Source organism: Argiope bruennichi, chromosome X1, assembly GCF_947563725.1.
Source record: "Argiope bruennichi chromosome X1, qqArgBrue1.1, whole genome shotgun sequence".
NCBI lineage: Eukaryota > Metazoa > Arthropoda > Arachnida > Araneae > Araneidae > Argiope > Argiope bruennichi.
The window spans coordinates 59217274-59244960 of record NC_079162.1 but is presented as its reverse complement, the minus strand read 5'-3'; the positions used below and the strand labels follow the sequence as shown (position 1 = coordinate 59244960).

At 28.1% G+C, this 27687-nt stretch overlaps 2 long non-coding RNA genes across 2 annotated transcripts in view; one reads left to right on the top strand and one right to left on the bottom strand.

Annotated features, from left to right (window-relative positions):
• The window catches only part of LOC129958875 (uncharacterized), a 240028-nt gene that overhangs the window by 11462 nt on the left and 200879 nt on the right, over positions 1 to 27687 (bottom strand). The window contains exon 2 of the long non-coding RNA XR_008783340.1: positions 25765 to 25826. This is a non-coding gene — a long non-coding RNA (uncharacterized LOC129958875). The remainder of the gene's footprint in view (positions 1 to 25764; positions 25827 to 27687) is intronic.
• LOC129958874 (uncharacterized) lies at positions 951 to 25861 on the top strand. The gene is made up of 3 exons (XR_008783339.1): positions 951 to 980; positions 9123 to 9208; positions 25780 to 25861. It is a non-coding gene; the product is annotated as an uncharacterized LOC129958874 (long non-coding RNA).

Below are 27687 nucleotides of genomic sequence, written 5' to 3'. Positions count from 1 at the left end.
GAAAAAGACTAAATAGACTAACTAACTAAATAGACTTGGAAATAAACTATATAGACTATATATACTAACTAACTAAATAGACTATATAGACTAACTAAATAGATTTGAATATAGACTATATAGACTACATAGAATCACCAACTAAATAGAATCAAGTGTTTGCTGCATTTTATGATTGACTATTGCTTCATTACATATGTACGGTTGTTAAAATTGTTTTGTTAAAATCGAAGGCGTTCGTAGAACAGTATTGAAGATGTATGGCATTTGAACTGAATTATCAAAGCACTGAAATTAAAAGCCATTAGGTGGCTGAATTATCTCAAATTACATCATAATTCTCAACCAGACAACAATGATGGGTCATAAAGGTTTGCACTAGGTGTTATTAATACAGATGTGTTCACTGTCTTCCTCATGCTCTTCAAGATTGTCTTATGTAAATTCAACTCGATTCATTAAATTAAGCAAAATGTTAAACGGTCAAGTCATGCATGAAGTATATACTTTGTTTAAACCAAAATATGAAAATAATGGTTTACGAAAAACATCCTAATCGTTGTAAAATGCTACCTTACCTCAAAAGCAACTTATGCCTCGTTGTCTGAACAGGTCTCTTTTCATTCGCAATCAGTTATCGATTCCTGATTTTACCTGTGACCTCGACTTTCATAACAATAACAAAATTGTTCCAATGAGTTTTGGGCAGTTAATTTATGAACAAGAGGAAAAATAATTAAACTGAATTTCAAAACCATTGAAGAATCTTATCATCTCCCCCATCCGGAAAATAAATACATCAGTTCGGAGTAATGAGGTTCGGGCTTCTATTGAGGGGAAGGGACATCCCCCCCCTCTTTACACAAAAGCCACCCCCGTGCGCAAACCCATCGACTCAGAGCTTTATTTTTGAAGGTCTGAATCTAACCCCTGCCACTTTACTATTGGCACTCGATCCAGTAACAACGTTGCTAAAGCCAGTAAGTATGTTTTCTATTTCTCCTAGTGGCATAACAAAGAAGTAATGACTATTAGTTGAGCATTTCGCTTTTGTGCGCTAGTGATATTTTTTGAAGAACGTATAATGGTGAATAACCGAGTTTAAATTTAAAAAGAAATCATGAATCATATAATGGAAATTAGTATGTTACATAATATTTTCCATAATTTTTTTCTTTTCTGAATGATAGAAATTAATTTTAGTAGTGGTATCTCGATGTTCCAAAATTTGCATATGGGTTTTGTGATTTATTTTTATCATTTTGGAAATGCAATGTTGGTTTAATTTGAATGTTGTTTGGAAATTGATATTTTTTTGGTGAATGATGCATTTTTTAAATAGCATAAGTTGCAACAATCACTTTGGAAATTTGAATGTTGATAAAATATAAAAGGTAATTTGGGAATTTATTTTTTATGAATTGATTTGGATGATTAAATTCAAATTTAAAGAGAAAATATGCCTTTCCTAATAATATTTATTAGATTCGATAACTTACTTTTTTTCCTTCTTCGGAATAAAAAAGTCAAATAAGAGAGAAGAGATATCTATGTTTCAAAAAAAAAAAAAAAACTGCATATAAATTTTAAGCTATTGGTATTCCTTCTTTTAATCATTTTTGAAATTTATATATTATACAAATTTAAATGTAGTTTGCAAATACGATTTTCTGGTCAATGATTAACGTTTAATGGCATAAATTTCAATACTATGGGTATTTAAACTCAGTAAAATATATTGATTAAATATTGATTTTTCTGGTTAATGATGTGGTTTTGAAATGGCATAATATTAGCATGCCTTATTTTTTAGCAAGCATTTTGATAAAGACCATATTAGTTAACATGGATTTAAGCATATTAAGAAACTTAATGCACATTTAAAATTGCTCTTCCGTTTAGTGACGAATTCATACGATTTTGTTACAATTGAATACCAAAGAATATTCGGAGAACTTCGGCGATTTTATTAAAATGATGAATATGTATTTAATTTTTATGAATGGGTTTTCATGATGTATATTGAATTTTTAAACATTGTCTTTCATATATTTTTTATGATTTTTTAACATTAAGTTTCTTTATAGAAAACATTCTATGCACTACTCATTTTTGTAGTATTACTTGTGATTCTTTATGACGTAAAAATAATGTAAAATTAATTCATGTTGATATGTTTTTGTGAATTTTTAAGCTTACCAACTGAAATATAGTCTATATTCTAATGAAAAAAAAAGTCATCTCAATATTTAAAATGAAAAAAAAAAAACTTTTGCCAGTTTATTGTAGCATCTAAAAATGTAGTTTTAAAAATGAAAATTTTTCATTTAAACAGAAAGTTTGGAAATATATTTGTTATTTATATTCAAAGATTTAAATACTCATATTCTTCATCAGTTTTCGATAAAAGATATTTGAAAAGAAAATCGAATTTTTCTTGGGACAAACGGCGAATTTATAGCATTAAAATTAAAAATTAAAACTATCCATAAATTATAATTATTCTTTATATAATTAGCATCACACACACACACACACACACACACACACACACACACACACACACACACACACACACACACACACACAAACAAACACGCACGCACAGATACACACACACAAACACTTCCTTTCTCTTGAAACGATGTACTTCGCTCTTATTCATTTTATATAAAATGTACAAGTGAAAAATAACAAAGTATTCTTGCATTTAATCGATAGTCATATATATCGCAGATATCTTTCAATGATGAAAATTGACTTTCCTCCTGCTTAAATGTTTTTTCCCGAGAAAATCATTCAACACTTACATTATTATAAAAATTATATTAGCTACTTATATTATACTTATAAAGCTACTTATATTATTATAAAAATATCAGAGGAGAAAAGACGTATTTTTCAAATAGTATTTCGCCTTGAATTCACAATCGTCAGTTTAAAAAAAAAACGAACAATGATCAAGTAAAATAATTATAGCAACCATAGTTATAGATGAATATAGACAAAATTATTCTAAAGAAAGTAATTAATCCTTAATTCACTCTCCTATTAATCCTTAATATCAGAATAAATCTAAAAATTAATGTTTTTGAAAAAGATTAAAGATTATTTAGTTACGAGGAAATAATTCAAGGAAAGTCATGATATTAAAGCTATAGATTAAAAAGGAACTTTAAGAAGCCATAAGCTCCTCTTAAAATGTTCCTTATAAATGAATTATTTTTAAACTCAAAGAAATATATTCTATATATCTAAATGTATTTAATTTATTCCTGTATATATTTAATAAAAATGTATTATTATTAGCACATAATCTTTCACTATATATTAAAATATGTACAATTTAATGTCTAAATAACTCCATTTAATATAAAAAGAAAGACTACTACCTCTGCATAATTTATATGAAGGAATAATCAAATTGCTCTTATAGAAAAAAAATTCACTTAGTTTCTGATTAAAAATCTGAATCTTAAGGAAGTGAAACGTTTAATGTCTGTCGGCTTTCTAACAAATAAATTAACGGCAACAATTACATAATCAGAAGTTATAATTTATGGCTACATTATATTTTAATATTTAATGCTATAAAATCATCATTAGTCTTAAGAAAAATTCGAACTGCTTTCCAGAATATTTTTTTATAGAAAAGGATGACGAATGTAAGCATTTAATTCTTTTGAGTTGAAACCAAAATTATATAGATAGTTTTCATACTTTTTGTTTAAATGGAAAATTTTCATTTTTAAAATTGTACTTTTAGATATTACAATCAACTATCGATGATAATTGTAAAATCTTGATGAGTTTTCTCGCTTTTGGAATATAGAATATATTTCGGTTACTAAACTAAAAAAAAATCAGAAAAATAAATATCAATATGAATTAATTTTACATGAAATATTTTTAAATAATGTAAAAATTGTGTAATCATAAAACATCTAATGCATTATTTGAAATACGAGTGAGATATAAAAAGCTTTCTATGCCGAAATTTAAAATTAAGAAATCTTCAGAAATGCATCAAATTTCTTTAAAAAGTCAGTACAACATTAAAAACTCAATGTATATTAAATAAAAATATTAATAAAAATATATGTTTTAATCATTTTAATAAAATGGCAAAGTGAACATGTTTTAATTTTCAGCAGAAACAAAATCTTACTAACTTTTTGCTAAACTGATTAGCTTTTCCTAGAATTCAGAATTTGTATTCTGTTTTTTTTTTCTTAAATCCATAATCAATAAAATCATCTCTTTCACAATCCTTACTAAAAACAAATAAAAAAAAATGCTAATTTTAAGAAATTTCAAAACCGTCCATTAACCGGAAAAATCCCTATCTAAACTACCTTTCAATTTTTACCAATATTTAAATTTCCAGAATGATTCCAATAATTTGTGCTATTTCGAATTCGGATTGTTAAACACAAAAATTCTATTTTTAAACAGCGTGTAAATTTAGACAATATCCAAATAATAGCTCATAAAAAAACTTTTCGAAAGAACTGACCCTTAATCATCGACGTATTTTATCCATTACCGTTTCCCTCGCAAAGTTTAAGAAATTTAAAAAAAAAGCTAAAGTCTAAATATCGAAAACTGTTTATTTTCACTGTCCAAAATCCTTTACTTTCTTCATCCAAACCAAAATCGCAAATATTTCTCAAATGAGCCCGCAATTTGCTTTAAAGAAAAAGATCTAATCTGTAGTTAAGGATCAAGAGCAGATTTTTCTTGAATACCTCATAAAAAATCTTTTCGAAAGAACTGACCCTCAATCATGGACGTATTGTATCAATTACCGTTTCACTCACGTAGTTTAAGAAATAAAAAAAGCTAAAGTCTAAATATCAAAAACTGCTTAATTTCATTGCTCAAATCCTTTAATTTTTTTTATCCAAACAAAAATCACAAACATTTCTTAAATGAGCACGAAATTTGCTTAAAGAAGAAAAAAAATCTAATCTGTAGATAAGGAACAGGAGCAGATTTTTCTGGAAAGCTCATAAAAAATTCTCTGATAGAACCTACGACAGATGAACATCAGTCATAGGTACTTTGCAGATCTACTGCAGGTATAATAGTAAAAGTATATATATAAAAAATCCAAAGCTTAAAGATCAAAGTCTGATTTATTTTCATTACTTTGTAATATAAACGAAGAAAAAGGGAAAAAAAGAAAAAAGAAATTCCTTGTTTATATGCAAGAAAAAGGATAAATGGTGATTTTTAGAATAGCTCGCAAAATGTCCTCCGTTTGGCTGAACTCAGCACAAACCAAGAATCTTTCGCATATCAATTGCCATTTCCATCAAAGCGCTTATCAGATGGAAAAGCAAAGACCCATAGATCAAAAAGAATGCCACATCGAAAATTCTTTACTTTCTTAATCCAAAAAAGAATCGCAAAGATTTCTTAAATAAACGCGTAATTGGCTTTAAATAAAAAAAAATCTAATCTGTAGTTAAGGACCAGGAACAGATTTTCTTAAATAGCTCATAAAAAACCTTCCCGACAGAACTGACCATCGATCACGATATTTTATTGCCATTATTGTATCTATTACCATTTCACTCGTATAGTTTAAGAAATACAAAAAAATGCAATGAAGTCTAAATATCACAAACTGTTTAATTTCAATGGTAAAATCTTTACTTTCTAAATCCAAACAAAAATCGCAAAGTTTTCTTAAATGCGCACGCATTTTGCTTTAAAGAAAAAAAATCTAATCTGTAATTAAGTATCAGGAACTGATTTTTCTAGAATAGCTCCTAAATAATCTTCTTCTCTACATAAGTGATCACCAACCATCGATATATTGTTCTAATACAGTTTCAATCACAGAGTTGAAGACATACAAAAGCTAAGGCCTAAAGATAAAAAATTGTGTGATTTCACTGCTCAAATCCTTTACTTTCTTCATCCAAACAAAAATCGCAAACATTTCTTAAATGAGCACGCAGTTTGCTTTAAAGAAAAATATCTAATCTGTGGTTAAGGATGAAGAGCAGATTTCTCTTGAATTATTAATAAAAAATCTTCTTCTCGATAGAACTGACCATCAGCCACCTATATATTGCATCTAATACCGTTTCATTCGCAGAGTTTAAAAAATACAAGCGCTAAAGCCTGAAGATCAAAAACAGTTTAATGCCATTATCCAAATACTTTACTTTCTTAAAAATACAAACAAAAAATAACAAACATTTCTTAAATGAGCAAGAAGTTTGCTTTAAAGAAAAAAAATGTAATCTGTAGATAAAGAGCAGGAGCAGACTTTTCTAGAATACGTCAGAAAATATAGTCTCAACAGAACTGACCGTCAGCCACGATATATCGTATTTAACACCGTTTCACTCGCAGAGTTTAAGAAATACGAAGTCTAAAGCCAAAAAAGCTAAAGTTCAAAAATTATTTGATTTTATTTCTCAAATCCTCTACTTTCACAATATGAACAAAAGAGAAAAGCGCTTCTAAAAGGCAGTATATAATTTGTTCCAAAGAAAAAAGAAGTGTACATACAAGGGAAAGTACCAAAGGTGATTTTTAAATAGATCACAAAATATTCTCACTTTTACTAAATGGAACACAAAGCAAAAATATTTCTCAGATCAATTACTTTCATTCGTAGAATATTCCCAATGAAAGGACGAAGACCCATAGATCAAGGTGAATGTTAATCATTATCATGCAAAATTAGATTTCCGGTATTTAAAATACACCCACGAGGACAGCATTTTAATGCGTATTATGTTCAGAAAAACCATTGGCAAAAAACAAAAATATTTCTCATAACAATTACTTTCATTCGTAGAATATTCCCAATGAAAGGACGAAGACCCATAGATCAAAGTGAATGTTAATCATTATCATGCAAAATTAGATTTCCGGTATTTAAAATACACCCACGAGGACAGCATTTTAATGCGTATTATGTTCAGAAAAACAATTGGCAAAAAACAAAAATATTTCTCATAACAATTACTTTCATTCGTAGAATATTCCCAATGAAAGGACGAAGACCCATAGATCAAAGTGAATGTTAATCATTATCATGCAAAATTAGATTTCCGGTATTTAAAATACACCCACGAGGACAGCATTTTAATGCGTATTATGTTCAGAAACACCATTGACAAAAAACAAAAATATTTCTCATAACAATTACTTTCATTCGTAGAATATTCCCAATGAAAGGACGAAGACCCATAGATCAAAGTGAATGCTAATCATTATCATGCAAAATTAGATTTCCGGTATTTAAAATACACCCACGAGGACAGCATTCTAATGCGTATTATGTTCAGAAAAACCATTGGCAAAAAACAAAAATATTTCTCATAACAATTACTTTCATTCGTAGAATATTCCCAATGAAAGGACGAAGACCCATAGATCAAAGTGAATGCTAATCATTATCATGCAAAATTAGATTTCCGGTATTTAAAATACACCCACGAGGACAGCATTTTAATGCGTATTATGTTCAGAAAAACCATTGGCGTTTAAAATGTACACATTCAACAGAGACAATGAGTACTGCTCACGAAAGCCATTGACCTCTATTTTTAACATGCAGATAATCTATAGATTAAATAAATGGGTAAAAATTTGAGTCAGAAAAACAATGAAAAATAGTAGATACTCGAATCGACCAGAACAGACTTGAGTATTAATTATTATCTGAAAATATTTTTGCTATTCCCAAACCAGAAACCCTCATTTCAACATCCAAAACCGAAGGGGAAAAAAACTCTAATATTGATCTGTGAATTACGGCACACTCTGGAGAAGAACGGAGAGCTAAACGAGTATGTACACACTATGAAAAAAGGTGGGGAGGGAGAGGAGAGCCAACGATAGCATTTAACATATTATTTAAAAATGTAGGAGACAGCATTTTCTGCTGATTAAATGTGACGATTGAAAAAAGTCCATGGTAGAATGATCTGAAAGTTGCGTTCAGGAAATGATTAGATAGCTAGAAACGTTCAAAACTAGAAATTAAACTAACGTGTAAGGATTTTGAAAAAAAGAAAGAAAGAAACGGCACTATTGATAAAGTGATTTAGAAGTCCAAAGGAAAAAAAAATTAGCGCCGCGATCAGAAGTTGTCGGGATGTGTTGAACGATCAATTGGGTAAATGTTAATAATACATTAGGAATCAGTAGACAAAAAGCCATCATTTATCGTGAGATCCATTGAGAAAAATTCTGCAGATTCGTCACTCCCGTCATTTAATTATGATTTAGTATCTAGCATCGGAAAGGGTTGCTAGCAGAAATATTTCGTTAAAAGGCTGCACTATTAATATCGAAATCTTGTAGCCATGCAACGTAAAATAATATAGCACTAAAATAATACATTTTATAACTGTATGTGATGACTATATACAAAACTGAATTCAGTTATATCTATATGCAAAGAGTATATGCTTTAGAAATCCCAAAGAATGAATCCATTTCGTTAAAATATAAAAATTAGTATAGATAAAATTAAAGTATACTATTAGTATATATAAAATTAAAGAGGTCCGTGCAATAATAACTGTAAGTGGAAATAAATTTCCTTTGTTTAAAAACATTAATAAACGAAATGTATGCATTAAAATACTAAACGTTATAATGTATTTAAAAGTTATTTAATAAACGTTAAACGTTAATGTTAAAGTATTTAACATTAAACGTTAATTAAATGCTATTTAATGATAACGCTATTTTTGATTTAGTACTGAAAATTAATTTTCTACATTATGGAAATTTTGGATAATGTAACTAAAATTCGTCTGTCTTTAAAATAAATCCCTGAGAATGCGAAAATGCATTAAAGAATGATAAGAGAAATCAGTGGTTATTTATGAAATAATTATTCAAGGTGTATTGATTTTCATTAATTGTTTTCCCGTTTCTTTAACTGTTATTTCTGAGGATTACTCTTAAAAGTTCTTTTTCACCATCATTTTTCGATAACTTATTGTCCTATTCACTATGCATAAATATTTTAACTATCGATATCCGAATTATCAATAGTTGTAGAAATTTACTGAAAACTTAGGGTTAATAAAGTTCAAAATTGAGGTTTATAATATATTAAAATATGCATTTTATATTTGCAGAATCTACTTATCAACTCATCGCAGCGCAAGTCTGGCGACTTGTTATCTAGATAAAGACAAAAGACAACAATTTGAAGGATCTTCAGGTATGTTAATGCTCATATTTCTAAATTCTAAATAAGTAAGAATAAGTTTCAGTTCTTGTAAACATCTAGTTTTTTCTTGAAATCTATAAGAATGTAATTATACTTTTGTACACCAAAGATTTTTAGTATAGTGGTTTTGGTTTAGCTGTAGTGGTTTTATTTAGATTTATTAGAATATTTTTGTGATGGTTCTGTATATCCCATATATTTTACCAGGTGTAAAAATGAGTAAATGACGACAAACATTTAACGTCACAGTTCAAAAATCTTTAGGTCAGAAAAACCATAGTATATTTTGCGTATTTCATCAGAAAGGTTCGCGTAATTCGGAACGCAGCGAAAAACCGTGAATATAAACAGTGAAGGATACACAAAAGTGAGAGAAAAACCAATATTTGTAAAACCCACATCTTCCATTGTCTTTCATTCTGTAGGAAACAAAAGTGAACCAAATCTTGATAGCATCCGGATGTATTCGATTGTGGTAATGAGAACGCGTTTGCAAATTACTCAATAATTACTCTGAGATTAGGATAACCGTACTCAATTAAAGCGGTTGAACTCTTGAGAGACTATGTTTTATAGTATATATTCTATATATTATTTAAGTCTTTTCTACTTCACCACTGCATCTACCTTAGATAAAATTCACCTCAAGTTTTACTGCCTTTTATGATGAGTACAATGATTCGAATCCAGTCTCTATGTTTAATGGTAAAGTAGAGCTTTTAAAAATTTACTGTTCTTTTTCTCAAGGCGAAAGATGAGGAGAATTGCTATCTCTTAAGAATCAGGTAGTTTACAAAGAAATATAATTTTATGGTCTTATCAGCACATTTCAGCGAAGTATTCTAGTCCCTTTTCGAGGGGAAAAAAAGATAAATTCCATTTAACCACCACAATCGGTTTGAAAATTTAGAAAGGGAGCATTTTTGGCCATTTAAATATTTAAGAGAAGGGGAGCACATTTTCTGATGCTTATGGCAATTATCTTATTACTATCAGAAAATTGTTAAACATTTAAACGAAATATGATTATTAAGTACCTCTTAGAATAGTCCAACAATGCTCTGAGAAATCGGAATCAGTGGAAAATATTATCGGGAAATCTAAACGATATAAAGGTTATTCTACACAATGTTTTATAAGTTTAATTTTGCAGGAGAAAGTGAGAAAGATTATTTTGCCATCAGTATAGTTTTATAAGTAATATAATTTTAAATTATCAATAGAATGATTCAGTCATACATGGAATCAAAATAAATAAATTCGAAAAGAAAAAAAAAGAAAGGCGCATTGTATTTCTTTTACATTTCTAATATTCTACCTTTAAAAAGACATAAATCAAGGAATTATTTAGGCATAACAACTATTTAGTTCACCTGTATTAACTTCCTAGTTTGAGGCAAAACAAGTAAATAATAGTTTAGATAAATGTATAATAAAATTTTGATTTCCCCCTTGAGAATTGTACAGGAATGAATTAATAAATTTACCAACGTTCATGCATGATTTGACACCACAGTAATGCTCTTGAACACCATGCAAAAGCGGAGAAGAATAAGAATATTTAATCATATAAATGGTTTTTATATTACCATAATAAATAGAATTTCGAAACGATCATCTGAATATTTCAAGATTACTTTCGAAATCACTACCATGATGTTTTACAGCACAGTAAGGCTTTAAAAAATTTGTTGGATTACAGGAAGTCGAGGGAAGAATAATTTTACCATTAGACCAGTTCAATTTTGAAAAGCATAAAATGCTTAGAAGTTTTAACTTTTTATCAGAATGACTCAAGGGCATACCAATAAAAAAATACAATAAAAATATGTGCAGATATTTAACAGTACAATGATGCTTTAAGAAATTTTATTAGTTTCAATTTCAAGTAAGGAGAAAGTAAGGTTAAGTAAAGAGGAAGGAGCTTTATTTATTTATTAACTTTTATAGTTTGAAAATCAATTAAATTGTCATCAGAACGGTTCAACTGTGATAAACTGAAATGTAATGTTTGAGAACACAGCGGTATTTTCTGTATTTGCTGGGTTTTCATTTTAAAGAAAAGGGAGAATTTAATCGTTTCGATCATTTTTCATAATTTTACTATTTGTAAATTATAAAATGAATGCAAATAATTTTATTTTTATTAAATTATAAGGCCTATTAAACAGTTGGATAATTTAAACATTTGAATATGTAACAGAAAAGAAATTTCTTTCTCTCAAATTCAATTATTAAAGATATTAATTTTGAAAGATAGGCCAGGAAATTTATTTGACGTGCAACCACCTGTTTTGAAACTACATTAGAGCAGTTAATGGAATTCACTTTACAATTCTAAATCCGGTAAGATACGAGCTCGTTAATTTAAGCAAGTTTAGTATAATACGATAGATTTAAAGGCTTTTTACCGTGGCTGGTGGTACATTTATCGCCGCTATCGTCCTCGGATACGTGCGGTCAAACGCTATCCAAGCATAGATGTCACTTTCACGGCATGTCTACTTTCGGAGTTTCGCGTGAAGCCTTTCACGTCAAACACGTTTCTTCAGCGGCGAATAATGTCCTTTTCTGTTGAATTTATTTTTAATTGAGGGAAGGAGATAATAAGGTTTTAAATATGAGGGAAATGATCTGTTTTTATTAGTTTTCATAGTATGGAAATCCATTTAATTTTCATCAAATTAGTTTTACTCTGATAAACTGAAACTTAGTGATTGGGATCTTAGTCTTGGGTTGAGATCTTAGATTTAAAATCTTTTTCCCGGGACTGGTGATGTGTTTAGCCCGATCACGTCCTCGGAAACCTGCAACCAATCGTTATCCCACCAGTGTAGCCGATCTCATAACCTGTCTACTTTCGGAGTTTTTTATGAGCCACTTCTCGTCGAACTTGTTACTTTTGTGAAGAACAATAACCACCTGTTTTGAAGGTATACTAGTGTAGTGAAAGAAGTCGTCTAAAGTGACTTAATTCGTCATTTTAATTCTAGAAAGATACGGCTCATTAATTTAAGCGAAGTTAGTCCAGTACGGTAGATTTAAATTCTTGTTCCCCAGGCCGGTGGTGAGGTGAGACCCTTCTTACCCTCGGACACCTGCCGCCAATCGATATCCAACCAGTGAAGGCGCTCATATGGCCGGTCTACTTAAGGAGTTTCGAGTGAGCCGCTTCTCGTCAAACGTGTTCCTTCTTCGAAGAATAATAATGAACGCCTGTTTTGAAGATTTTTGGGTGTAATAAAAGGACTTGACTTTGTAATTTTAAATCTAGAAAGATACGGCTTATTAATTTAAATGAAATTAGTCCGGTACGATGGACTTAAATTTTTGTTGTCGGGACCGGTAGTGCATTTTGTCGGCTGTTGTCTTCGGCCACCCCGTGACCCATCTACTTTCGGAGTTTTGAGTGAGCCGCTTCTCGTCAGACGTGTTCCTTCTTCGAAGAAGAATAATAAACAACCTGTTTTGAAGATTTTTGGGAGTAATAAAAGGAGTTGACTTTGTAATTTTAAATCTAGAAAGATACGGCTTATTAATTTAAATGAACTTAGTCCAGTACGATGGACTTAAATTCTTGTTGCCGGGACCGGTAGTGCATTTTGTCGGCTGTTGTCTTCGGCCACCCCGTGACCCATCTACTTTCGGAGTTTTGAGTGAGAAGCTTCTCGTCAAACGTTCCTTCTTCGAAGAATAATAATAAACGCCTGTTTTGAAGATTTTTGGATGTAATAAAATGAGTTGACTTTGTAATTTTAAATAACGAGACAGGAAAGCAACAAAAGTTTAAAAAAACTTTAAGAAATAATAATGTAAAACTTAAAAAAAATATTTTACGAATTAAAAAATATTCTATGAAGTTGCAACTTATTTTAAAGAATAATCAAAAAATCGTTTTGAATTTCTCCTTCAAATAATGTTTGGTTTTTAACATATTTTTAAGGGACTTTTAATTTGACATTTTTTTTTTTACAACATCGCAAATTTCCAATGTATCTTCATGATTTTTTCAATAATAGATCAATTATTTAAGTTTAGTATTCAGCATTCATGTTCATTTGAATGCGGCTGAACATTAACTTTGATTAATTAAATTTTCTTTTACATGATTCTGAATATAAAGGCAAGGTTAAAAAGATACAAAATTTTTTGGAAGTTGAAGATAGAAAATGATATGATTTAAATGCTACCTTTGAAATATCTCGACAATTTAGAGAATTCTTTTTTTTTCTGAATATAGAAGCCTTTGTTATTCAAAATGTAACCATTCTTTGTTTTCTTTCTTTCGAAAACTTTCTGAATGTAGTATTCTCTTTAATTTACTGAATCAGTTGGGAAATTATTTCTTTGTAAATGGCAAACCTTTTTGAAAGACTTCAAATAGTGAAGGCCTGTAATAAATTTGCTCTAATCATTGTAAATATTCTAATTATTCTATCACACTTTTCGTGATACTTTTGTATAATGTTACAGAAAATCCGTTCGGTGAATAGACTAATAGGCTCGATAACGGATTTCAACACTTTATCCCACAAGATAATACGAAACATAGGTAGTATAAGATAGTAGAATCATACAAAGACAGTTCCTAAGAAGTACAGGCTGAAAATCTTTATCAAACAACTACAACAGCACTCAGATAAAATATCAATCTGTAATATTTCTTTCCCGCGGAGTCAGACTCGTAATAAGAAAGAGCGTTTTACAGATATTGTAATTTATGCTGATGACCATGCCAAGCGGAATGTCGATACGTATTTTATTTCAAGCATTTAAAATATAGAGGAAATAAAAATTTTCGCCTAATCGGCAAAAAATGAAATTCATTTTAAAATAAAAATAGTTTTTATAAACATACTTTTATTAGCAACCTACATATTATATTTTATTAGCATCATTTTATACTTTTTAAGATTTAAATTTATATTTCATTTTTATTGTGAACCTTATGGAACAATTATTCTTAAATTTGCTTTCATGAGTCAGGCTTGTTTAAATTTGAAGAAATAATTAACTGATAATTCATTTCAAAAAATATTAAAATCTTATCTTCTGAGCATAAACGCATATGAAAAATTTCGAAACACTGATTCAACAGGAATTGAACAAAAAATCAACTATAAGTTTCATAACGGAAACATGAAACAACTGAAGTCAAACTTAAATAAAAATGAACTTCACATATTTTTGTTATTAGAAACTCAATAATTTCTTACCTAAATTAATCATCCTGTAAAATCAAAAAAGAAGTTTGATTTACAAAATTTTTATGGCATTACGTACCGTTGTAGTGTCTTTAAAATTAGAATTATGAACTGTACGAAAAAAAAAAGAAATATTTTTTCAAAAGTATTGAGATTTTTACTTTCTTTATTTATCAATCAAATAAATCAATGAAAGCATTGCTTATATAATTTATTAACCTTTTTAAAAAAATTTCAAATCACTATTTATCAAGACTTACAATTAAAGCAAGAGATGAAAGAATGACTTTTAGATATTGTCTTAACTTCTTTTAAATTCTCTGAAATTTAATTTTCACGGCTGGATATTATAAATATATGCATTATAGTTACTATTAAAATAAAATTTTAAAATACAGAAGGTATTAACTACCCATATACAAGGGTTGAAACACTATTTTTTAAAATGTCTCGATGATTGTATAATTTTTATCGAAGGCTAAAGCTGTTATCTAATGATCCTGTAGATGAGAAACGGAGCGTATAGTTTTCTTGTTGTCAAAATATACAATTTATTACCGGCATTATTATTATACTTATCATCTATTTAAATTTCGTTCGAGATGTAATCATTGGTTTAAGTGTCTAATGGATGGACGGACAAACGGAAAAACCAGAGAGATGTGTTTAAAAATGTTATTCAATTTTTAATTAGTTCTACGAAATTTCGAAGATTTTATAGCGTTAATGTAAATTTTTTTATGGATCACCAGTATTTTTTTTTAAAAATATTTCTGATAATATTTGAGAGTCAATAAAATGTAAAAAAAAATCTCTAAAATGTTTCTTAAAGTAAAATTAAATCATATTGCCCTGTCTTATGGTCAATAACTTTCTTTTATTTCCTGCCTAAACGAATTCATGAAAAAAGAGAGAAGAAATATCTAGATGTTATAAAATTTACAAATATAAACAGCTGATATGCATTATTCTTATCAATTTTGGAAATTTGGAAATGGAAATTTTATGATTAATGATGTGCTTTCGAAATACTACAAATTGCTAGAGTCATTTTGGAAATTTGAATATTACATAGCAGTTTAGACATTTATTTTTCCGGTTAACGATGCAATTCCGAAATGACATACATTTAGTATATTTTTTAGCAAGCATTTTGAAATAAACGACATTATTGAATATGGATTTAAGGAAAAATACTAGAAAGAGGAATGCAAATTCGAAATTTATAAAACTATGTTCCATTTAGTCAAGAGTTAATAAAATTTTGTTTCAGTGAATATGCCTCTAAGGCATTTGTAATAAATGATGAATTCGTGTTTAATTTTTATTAATGCATTTGATTTTATATTTATTGAGTTTAAAAAATTGTATTGAATTTGTATTGAGTTTTTATACATTTCCTGAATATCTCTTATCGTTTTCTTTCTATAAAGAATACTTTTTATGTGCTATGTTTCTAACAATTCTAAGAAAGAGATAAGAAATATTTAGAGGTTATAAAATTTACAAATATAAACAATTGGTATTCATTATTTTTATTTTTTGGAAATTTAAATATTTTCTAAATTTAAAAATTTTTTGGAAATAGAATTTTTCTGGTTAATGATGTGCTTTCGAAATACCACAAATTGCTGGAATCATTTTGGAAATTTTAATATTACAAGGCAGTTCAGATATTGATTTTTTCGGTTAACGATGCAATTCCGAAATGACATACATTTAGTAAATTTTTTTAAGCATTTTGAAATAAATTATATTATTGAATATGAATTTAAGGAAAAATAGTCGGAAAATGAATGGAAATTCGAAATTTATGACACACTGTTCCATTTAGTGGAGTTAATAAAATTTTGTTAAAGTGAATATTTAAAGATGCCACACCGGCATTTGTAGCAAATTGATGAATGTGTGTTTAATTTTTATTAATGATTCTGCTTTTATATTTATTGAGTTTAAAAGTTGTAATGAATTTGTATTAAGTTTTTATATATTTCTGAATATCTCTTATTGTTTGATTTCTATATAGAAAACTTTTAATGTGCTGTTTATATTTCTAACAATGTTTGAGAATCTTTGTGTTTCAAAAAATGTTTTAAGTAAAATCTATTCGTACTGATGCGATGTTTTTTTTTTTTTGAAGTTTTAAGTTTATCAAATGAAATAAACTTTATATTTTAATAGTGAGAAAAATCTTTTATGGTAAAAATAGTAAAAGTATGCATTTGTCAATAGATTTTAATATTTAAAAATGCAATTTCGAAAATGAACATTTTCCATTTAATCAAAAAATGTAAAAATAATGCATTTTTTAATTATACTCGGGGGATTTCAGTGTTTACATTTTCCAATATTTTCGATGAAAAAAAATTCTGGAAAGCCATCCGAACATATTTTTAGATTCTTTTAGATTTTTCTTTTTTTTTTTGGAAAATAGATTTAAAGGCTTTATTTTTCGGAGAGAAAGATTTTTAAAAGAAAATAAAATATTTAATTTTAATGAGAAAAATTCAATTATTCATTTAAACAAATTATGTATAGACAATTGTCTTGTTTTTTATAATAAATGCATTTGTTTAGATATTAATTCATGCATGTTTTAATGTATAATAAAAAGATAATGCATGCACATCGAGAAATGGAAAGAAATGAATTATTTTAAGTTATATGGAATCTTTCTTAGTGAGTTTCAAAAAATAATTTAAAAAGGCAGTTTAAGGTGAAGAACTTTTTAATTGGTATCGTTAATAACATGGCATTTCTAAAACTATGTCCTCGAACTTTATAATTTTTAACCATTCCAAAAGTGTTAAATCTTAGATTTATTCAATCATTACATATTAATATGAGAGTGTTTTATCGATGAATAACCTCATTTAAAATAATTATATCGATACTCAGCAACAATTTTTGTTGCTTTGATAATTTTATTTGAACATTGTTCAATTACTTTAAAATTCAATTGATGAGTATTTCAAGCAAATTAATATTTTAAAGAAGTAATCTAAAATTCTTATAACAAAATAAGTAGTTTTACGATTGAATTTTATTTTGGAAAAAAACTATATTATATCGATACTCAGTAACAATTTTTGTTGCTTTTATAATTTCACTTCAACATTGTTCAATTATTTTAAAATTTAATTGATGAGAGTTTCAAGCAAATTAATGTTTTAAAGAAGTAATCAAAAATTCTTATAACGAAATATGTAGTTTTGTGACAGAACTTTATTTTGGAACAAAACTATATTATATCGATACTCAGGAACATTTTTTGTTATTTTTATAATTTCACTTCAACATTGTTCAATTATTTTAAAGTTTAATTGATGAGTATTTCAAGCAAATTAAGGATTTAAAGATATAATCTAAAATTCTTATAACGAAATAAGAACTTTATAAAATTGAATTTTTTTGGATTAAAACTGTTAAACAAATGGAAGACGAATTTTCTTTACAGAAAAATATCTGCACTCTATATGACCTTTGATTAAATACAAAAATGCTTTGTTATTTTTCCTTTTTTCATTCGTACAATTGATGTATAGTAAGTTTAAACAAAGTGCTTTGTTTCGAGTAAAGAAATATTATTGTATTGTTACCGGAGATTAAATACACCACAGATATTTTTCAGTAATAAAATTTGGCTTTTCCCATGATAAGCAATTTTATCCTCTTAAAAATTATTTCACCGTAAAACTATTTATTTTGTTATAAGAATACCAGAAGAGGAAAAGTGATTATACCAGATAGTAATTTACTTTAAAACTCATCAGTGAAAATTTAAAAAATGAACGATGTCCAAGTGAAATAATTAAAGCAACAAAGGATGTAGCTGTCTATAGACAGCCATTATTACTCTATATAAATTAATTAATCATTAAAATACTCTCCTATTACTTTTTAATTTTCTGATTAAATCCAAAATTTAATATTTTGGAATGTAATTAAATATTATTTATTTCCAGGACATAATTCAAGGAAATTCATTTTATAAAAGCTATAAATAAATAAGGCATTTTAGTAAATCATGAGATCTTCAGCTTTAAATTTTCCTTTAACGAGAAATTTTTAAAACTCGGTGGAAAAAATTCTGTGTAACTAAATATAATTACTTTTTGCTTTCTTCTCTACGTATATTTTTTTTCGTTATATATTAAACCATGCATGATTTATTGTCTAAATAAATAAATTTTTAGGAAGTAAGGCAATTACTTATGCATAATTTATTTCAATGAATAATTTAGGTGCTCTAATAAAAAACTGTTAAATTAGTTTCTGATAAGGAAATGATTCTTCAAGATATGAAGGCTCTAAAATCTGTTTTCTTGTTTCAACTCTGTCACGGAATAAATTAATGACGACGAAATATATTGTTATAATTAAATAATAAATAATCATAATTGGCAGACTAAATCATATTTTAACTTTATATTCTTGAAAATCGGCGTTAGATGCAAGTAAATTTTTTTTTTGCTTTCCAGATTTTTCTTTTTATAGAAAAAGCTGAAAAATGCAAATATTTAAATCTTTTGTGTATAAATTAAAAACATCTACTGTTTACAAACTTTTTAATTTAAATGGAAAATATTGATTTTTTACTTTCACATATACGTAGTATAGAGAAAATATAGTAATCGTTAAAAAATTCGAAATCAAGATTTTGAAGAATCTTCACTTTTCAAACCTCTCTGAGTTCGAACACATTTTTAAGTAAATGTCCGTCTATCTGTGACAAAAAATCACTCAAAACCGCTTTGAGCTAGACGGTTGAAATTTTGTATATGTTCTATACACGAAATTTGCAGATTTCTATCAACTTTCGAGTAAAATCTACTCAGATTAAGTACGTCTGTCAGGCTGATCGAAAATAAATTAACACAATTATTACAAAACGAAGAGAGCAAGACAGATAAAATTCGGTACAGATATTTAATTATATTGTAGACACCTGTCCAATTTTGAACCAAATCCAACGAAGGATGACTGTCTGTCGGTCTGTACTTCCAGAAACATGTAAACTCAATAATTCGAAAATCAAGTGACAAATATATCAAATTTGGTATGGGATTTTGTGACTACAAGTATAGTTTTAAATCAAATTTTTGTTTCAATCGGTCGAGAAAAATGTGTCTAAAACAAAAATTCGTTTTTAGATACTATTAACGCATGCTAGATATTAATTGCTTAATAACTCGCCAGGGATGATGCTAAATTCCCACTAAGAATTAATATTTCGTAAATATTGTACGAAAGTGTCATCTAAGGAGCTCTCTGGCCTAACAAGTTTATTAGGAGTATGCGAGAAAGCTTTGGGGAGACCTCTGCCGCTGCTTAAGAATTGTACTTTTAAATGTTGCAATTAACTGGCAAATGTTTTCCATTTTAAAATAAATAAATAAATTTTTCTTACTGATAGATTATAGGCATATTTCAGTTGATAAAAATTTAGGAAACACAGCAATATGAATGAATAGTTACTTAAAATATTTATTTTGATATCAGAAAGATTCTCAAGCATTTTCAGAGGTACATGTGATATATAAGATTTTTTCTATACAGAAAATAACACAAAAATTTTTTACAAATGTATAAAACGCTTTAAAAATGTCTTAAATTTCAATATATATTAATGAAAAAACATTTACAAAAATTGATTGGTATTCATCATGTTACAACAAACGCTGGTGTGAATAACCTTTAAAATTCAGCTGTAAAAAATCTTTGTAACTTGTCTCTAAACGAAAGTGTTTCATTAATTCCAAATTTGCATTCCTTTTTCGATATTTTTTCTTAGAGCCATATTCGTTTATATCGTCTATTTCAAAATGCTTACTAAAATATATGCTAATTTTATGCCATTTTGAAACTGCACCGTAAACCGGAAAAAATCAATTTGCAAACTTCCCTTTAAGTTTTACCAATATTCAGACTTCCAAAGTGATTCCAGTAATTAGCACTATTTAAATTTCGACAATATTCAAATTTCAAAATAATTAGGTGAATGAATATCAATTGCTTAAAATATATACGTAGTTTTTATAACACCAAGATGTCTCTTCTCTCTTCTGTGACAACTTCTTTTACTCAGAAGAAAAAGGAGAAAGAAAGTTATTGAACTTAATACGAAATACGTCTTCTTTTGAAATTAAAATTACTCCTGCAAATTAAATCAGAAAATAGCTATATGCGAATTGCCTTGGAAATTTAAATATTGGTAAAATTTCAAAAGAAATTGCTGTAATTTATACCATATCGAAAACGTATCATTAACCTAAGGACCAATTTTTAAACATTATAGCATGGACCAAGATCCTTATGTATTTAATTTATTTTTTATCAAATATTTAATGCACACACTTCTTTTGTGCATTTTTAACTTATTTAGAACGAAATATTTAACAAACGATATGCCGGTGAATTTTTAAATAAGAGAGTGCAGAATCAGGTATCAGTTTCCGTATCCAAGCATGGGTCATAAAATTAGAAAACTAATACGCTTAATAGCGCGCGAATAACTTTAAAAGGGTTTATTAATATACCAAAATGTATATAAGAGTATATCACCGGTGAGAAACCAATAAATCCCGAATTTTCTTATTTCTTTGGTTTTGGTTGCAGAAAATTATATAATTGCAAAACTATAAGAATCAGAACTTTGTAATCAGGAAATAAATAATTCCCCGTCATTCTTGGAATTTCATCGTAAAACTCCTTTAAATATTTTCTTTTTCTCTAGAAATAAATTAAGAAAACGTTTTAACTTTCTCGAATATAATATTTCTCCAAAAACATATTTGCTTTTTTTAATTGTGAATTATTTGATGCATTGATATCTTAAATCTTTTTTCAATTCAAACAAAAAGGAATTATTTTTAGAAAGGAATAAATTTATTTAAAAAAAAAAGAAATATTTATATGTATTAAAAATAGTAAAAAAAAAACCTTCCAAATTTTATAAAAACTCAAATTTTATAAAAAAAATCCTCCGTTCTACAAAAGTGCACACCATTCAAAAATATTTAATAAATTTAATTATGGCTCCTATAGCAAAATTTAAGAAATATAAGTACAAAAATGCTATAGACCAATGGGTAAATTTATGATCGTAAAATAATTATCCAAATCATTTACTTTTTTAATCCTCACAAAAATCGCAAACATTTGTTAAATGACAGCGCAGTTTGCTTAAAAGAAAAAAAATCTAGTCTGTACATGAAGAGTAGGAGCAGAATTTTTTAGAAAAGCGAATAAAAAAATCTTTTCTCCGACAAAACTGACCATAAGCTACCGATATAATTTAACTATTTCCGTTTTACCCGCAGCGTTTAATAAATACAAAAGCTAAAGACAAAATATCAAAAACTGTTTCATTTCCTTACCCAAATCCTTTACTTTCTTAATACAAACAAAAATCACAAAAATTTCTTAAATTAACACGCATGTTGCTTTAAAGAAAAAATATCTAATCTGTAGATAAAGAGCAGGAGCAGAATTTCCTAGAATACAGCGTAAATAAAAACTTTTATCGGAAAAAAATTAACATCAGCCACCGATAATTGTATCAATTACCGTTCCACTAGAGGAGTTTAAGAAACTAAAAAGTTAAAGACTAAAGATCAAAGAATGTTTCATTCCACTATCCGAATCCTCTACTTTCTTAATTCAAACGAAAATATTTCACAAATCACAAACTTTTTTAAAGTAGCACGCAGTTTGCTTTTAAAAAAATAACTATTCTGTAGCTAAAGAGCAGGAACAGAATTTTCTAGAATACTGTAAAAAAGAAATAAAAAAAAACTTTTCTCAAACAAAAATTACCATCAGCCATCGATATTTGTATCTATTACCGTTCCACTAGCGGAGTTTAAAAAATTCAAAAGCTAAAGACTAAAGATCAAAGAATGTTTCATTCCACTATCCGAATCCTCTACTTTCTTAATGCAAACAAAAATCTTTCACAAATCACAAACCTTTTGTAAAGTAGCACGCAGTTTGCTTTAAAAAAATAACTATTCTGTAGATAAAGAGCAGGAACAGAATTTTCTAGAATACCGTGTAAAATAAACAAAACAAAACAACCTTCTCGAACAAAAAATTGCCATCAGCCGGTAATTGATATCATCAAAAATTGCCGATAATTGTATCTATCACCGTTTAATCTGCAGCGTTTAAGAAATACAAAAGCTAAAGACTAAATATCAAAAACTGTTTCATTTCCTTACCCAAATCCTTTACATTCTTAAAATAAATAAAAATCACAAAAATTTCTTAAATTAGCCCGCATTTTGCTTTAAAGAAAAAATATCTAATCTGTAGATAAAGAGCAGGAGCAGAATTTCCTAGAATACAGCGTAAATAAAAACTTTTATCGGAAAAAAATTAACATCAGCCACCGATAATTGTATCAATTACCGTTCCACTAGAGGAGTTTAAGAAACTAAAAAGCTAAAGACTAAAGATCAAAGAATGTTTCATTCCACTATCCGAATCCTCTACTTTCTTAATTCAAACGAAAATATTTCACAAATCACAAACTTTTTTAAAGTAGCACGCAGTTTGCTTTTAAAAAAATAACTATTCTGTAGATAAAGAGCAGGAACAGAATCTTCTAGAATACTGTGTAAAAAAAAAAAAAAAACCCTTCTCGAACAAAAAAATTACCATCAGCCACCGATAATTGTATCTATCACCGTTTAATCTACAGCGTTTAAGAAATACAAAAGCTAAAGCCTAAATATCAAAAACTGTTTCATTTCCTTACCCAAATCCTTTACATTCTTAATATAAACAAAAATCACAAAAATTTCTTAAATTAGCCCGCATTTAAAGAAAAAATATCTAATCTGTAGATAAAGAGCAGGAGCAGAATTTTCTAGAATACATCATAAATAAAAACTTTTCTCGGACAAAAATTACCATCAGCCACCGATAATTGTATCTATTACCGTTTCACTCGCAGAGTTTAAGAAACTCAAAAGCTAAAGCCTAATACACAAAAATAGTTTAATATCATTATTTAAATCCCTTATTTTTTAAATCCGAAATAAAACCCAGAATCATTTCTTTAATGAGCACTCAGTTGTCTTTGAAGAAAATAAAATCTAATTTGTAGATAAAGAGAGAAGCAGATTTTTTGAATAGCTCATAAAAAAATTTCTTCTTGATAGAAATGACCATCAATCAACGATATATTTTATCTATTACCATTTCAATCGCAAAGTTTAAGATATAAAAAATTCTTAAGTCTAAATATTAAAAACTGTTTAATTTCACTGCTCAAATCCTTTACTTTTTTAATCCAAAATAAAAATCACAACATTTCTTAAATGTGCACGCAATTTACAGTAAATAAAAAAAATCTAATTTGTAGATAAAGTGCAGGAGCATATTTTTCTTGAAAGCTCATAAAAAAATCTTCTTCACGAAAGAACTGACTATCAGTCACCGATATTTTGCATATAATACCATTTCACTCGCAGAAATTACGGAATGCAAAAGCTAAAGCCAAAAGATCAAAAACTGTTTAGTCTCATTTCTCAAATCTTCTACTTTCATAATCCAAGCAAAAACGAAAAGTGCTTCTCAGATGCAGTGCTAGAATTTCCTCCAAAGCAAAAGGAAATGTATATATAAGGAAAAGAACCAAAGGTGATTTTTACAATAGGTTATAAAATGTCCTCCGTTTGGCTGAACTGAGCTCAAAACAAGAATATTTCTCATACGAATTACTTTTTAATTCGTAGAATATACCAAATGAAATGCCTAAGACCTCTAGATCAAACAGAATGCTAATCACCATCGCGCAAAACTACCTCTCCGGCATTTAATGTAAATTTATGTAAATGGCATCTTAAAGCGCATTACATCCAGATAAACCAGAGCTGTTAAAAAGTCGCATAATTAAAGAAGAAAATGAGCAAAATGATGAAAGCTGCTAGTGAGTGTTCATTGCATTAGCATCATGTAATTTAGCCTAGAGATTGATTCAATAAATAATGCCGGAAAAACACTGTAACACAAATTCGATACGGCCAGAAAAGTATTGAGAACTCATTTTTATTTTCAAAACCTTACCCGCAATTCTCAACTTAGAAACCCTCAATTTGAAATACAAACTCTACTGCGAAACCCTACTATTGATTTATGGATAACGAACAATTTTGGAGAGGAATGGAAGCTAAAAAGGCATACGTGCGCTTGGGGAAAAAAAAGGCGAGCAACAAAGGCATTTAACGTAATATATCCAAAAAGCAGCGGTGGTATTGTCAGCTGATTAATTATAGCGACTGAAAAGATCTAATGGTAGAATGTGAACAATGAGTACGGAAAATAGTTTAGTAATTGAAAACATTCAGAAACAGAGATAAAATTAATGTGCAACGCTACTGAAAAGAAAGCGATGGCACAATCTAAATATTAATCACTTTAGCTGAGAATGCCAAACGAAAGCGCCGTGATCAGAAGTTGTCAGGATGTGTTGAAAGATCGGTTAAGTGAATGGTAGTGATATACTGGGAATCAGTAGACTAAAAGTCATCATTTATGTTAATATCCTCTCAGAAAAGTCAGCAGATTCGTCACCCTCGTCATTTGATTATGATTTAGTATTTAATATCGAAAATTGTTGACAGCAGAAATATTTCTTTAAAAAGCCAAAACGATTAGCATCAAAATCGTATAGCTCTAAATACTATAAAATAATATAGCACTAAAAATAACATATATTTAATTGTATGTGATGACTATATATAAAAGTGAATTCAGTTATATCTATATACAACGAAAGTATGCTTTAGATATCCTAAAGAATTAATACATTTTGTTAAAATATAAAAATTAGTACTTCTGGAGAGGTTCGTGCAGTTATAACTGTACGTGGAAATGAAGTTTCTTTGTTCAAAAGCATTAAAAAGCGTAATGTATGAATTAAAATATCCCATAATCGTGATTTTAAAGCATTTTTGATTAAGTCCCGAAAATGATTTTTTATATTATGGAAATCTTGGATAAAGTAACTAAAAATCATCCATCTCTGAAATAAATAATTGAAAATGTGAAAAGGCGTTAAAGTGATAAGAGAAATGTATGGTTATTTAAGAAATAATAATTCAAGGTCAATAATTCAATGTACAATATTTGTTTCCCCCGTATCTCAACTGTCGTTTCCAAGAACTGCTCTTAAAAATACGTTTTTCACTAACATTTTTCGATAAATTATTATTCTTGTCGTTATGCATAAGTATTGTAACTCTCAAAATCAGAATTATCAATATGTAGAACTTTCACTGAAAAGTGAAGGTGAATTAAATTAAAATTTGAGGTTTGCGAATTTTTAAAAAATACCTTTTTTCATTGCAGAACCCCTTATCAACTCATCGCAGAGTAAGACACTGGAGACTTGTTGCCTATATAAAGAAAAAAAGACAGCAAATTAAAGGATTTTCTGGTAAGTTGATGTTCAAATTTCTAAATTCTAAATAAGGAAAAATAAGCCTCAGTTCTTGTAAACCTCTAGCTTTTCTCTTGAAATCTATGAGAATGTAAGTACATCTTTGTGTACTAAAGAGTTTTAGACACTATCTCTCTAGCTGTAATGGTTCAATTTAGATTCATGAGAATGTTTTTGTTGTGGCTCTTCAGATGTCTCGTACTTTACCAGGTAGAAAAATAAGTAATCGACGAAAAATATTTAATGTCATAGTTCGGAAGTCCTTGTTTAAGAAAAGACACTGCATATTTTGCACATTTAGTCAGAATTGCTAGCGTGATTCGGAACGAAGCAAAAAAACAAAAACAAAAACAAAAAACTGTTTTTAAGTCTCTCATTCTGTAGGAGACATAAAGGGAGACAAATTTTGATAGCAAACGGATGTATTTAATTGAGGTGATAAGAAAGAATTTCTAAAGCCCCCGTGCTATAGGTATAAACAATAATTACGTATATTGGAAGGTAAAATGTTTAATACGATAATCGGCTGCTTCTGATTTCTAACTTGAAAGGAGTTAAAATTAATAGAATCTGGGATTAGGATACCCATACTAAGTTAAAGCAGTTGAACACCAAATGGACTATATTTAGTGGTGTATATTCTCTATGTGATTTAAATCCTGTTGCTTTGTCAAGTATGAAGAAAAGAGAAGAACTTTTCCGAGCTTCTAGCAGGTTATTGTGCTTAACCACTGCACTTACCTTAGAAAAAATTGGTCTCAAGTTTTATTCTCTTTTTTTAAGTTGTACATTGATATGAAATTCTTCATGAATCCAGCAATGCTCTGAATCGCAGTGTTTAATGGTAAATCCTAGTTTTTAAAAAATTATTAAGTTTTCTATGAAGACGGTAGAGGAAAGGAATTTTTATATTATAAAAATATTCAATAGTTTTTAAAGAAATATAATTTTTAATATATTATCGGAACATTTCAGCAATGCGTTCTAATGTCGGTTTGCAGAGGTAAGCGCCATTTTTCTTACCACATAAGTTTAATAATTTTCAAAGGACACGATTCCGATAGTTTCAGTCGTAAAGCGAAGGACATACAATTTTCCCTATGCTTCCTCTAAAGGTAAATGAATGCAGTTATCCTTTATAAAGAAAACTTATACACTTTTAAAGGAAAAATGCATATTAAATAAATCTCAGGATATTTCAGCAATGTCTGATGAACTGGGATAAGTGGAATTGAATATTCTAAGGTCTAAATGATACACATGTTATTCAGTTCAAGGGGTCGTTAGTTTTATTTTGTAGAAGAAAAAGAGAAAAATTATTTTACCATTAAAATAGTTTTAAAAGTAATATATTTCTTAAATTATCATCAGTATGTTTCAACGATGCGTAAAGTCAGAATAAATGAATTCAAAAAGAAAAAATAAAGAAAGGAAGAAAGAGAGCTAGAGGTATTGAAGTGTTTATTTATTTTTAATACGTTACCCCTAAAGAAGTCAATAATCATTTACACATAACAGTAATTTAATTGTATGAATTTCCGTTTTTTAAACAATAAAAATAAGTAATAATTTAGGTTTGATAATTGGCTTGAGTGATTCACTGCCGCAACAGCAAGTCATAATTCAGATAAATTTAAAATGAAATTTCTAAATATTCACAAGAATAGTTCAAAAACCCATTCAAATGTTTTCGAAATTTATGGTTTCGTTAAATGCTGCAGTAATGCTTTTAAAATCTTTTAGGCTTCATATAAAAAAAGAAAAGGCGAAAGTTATCATAAAATTAGTTTTGATAATTTCATAATAAACAGAATTTC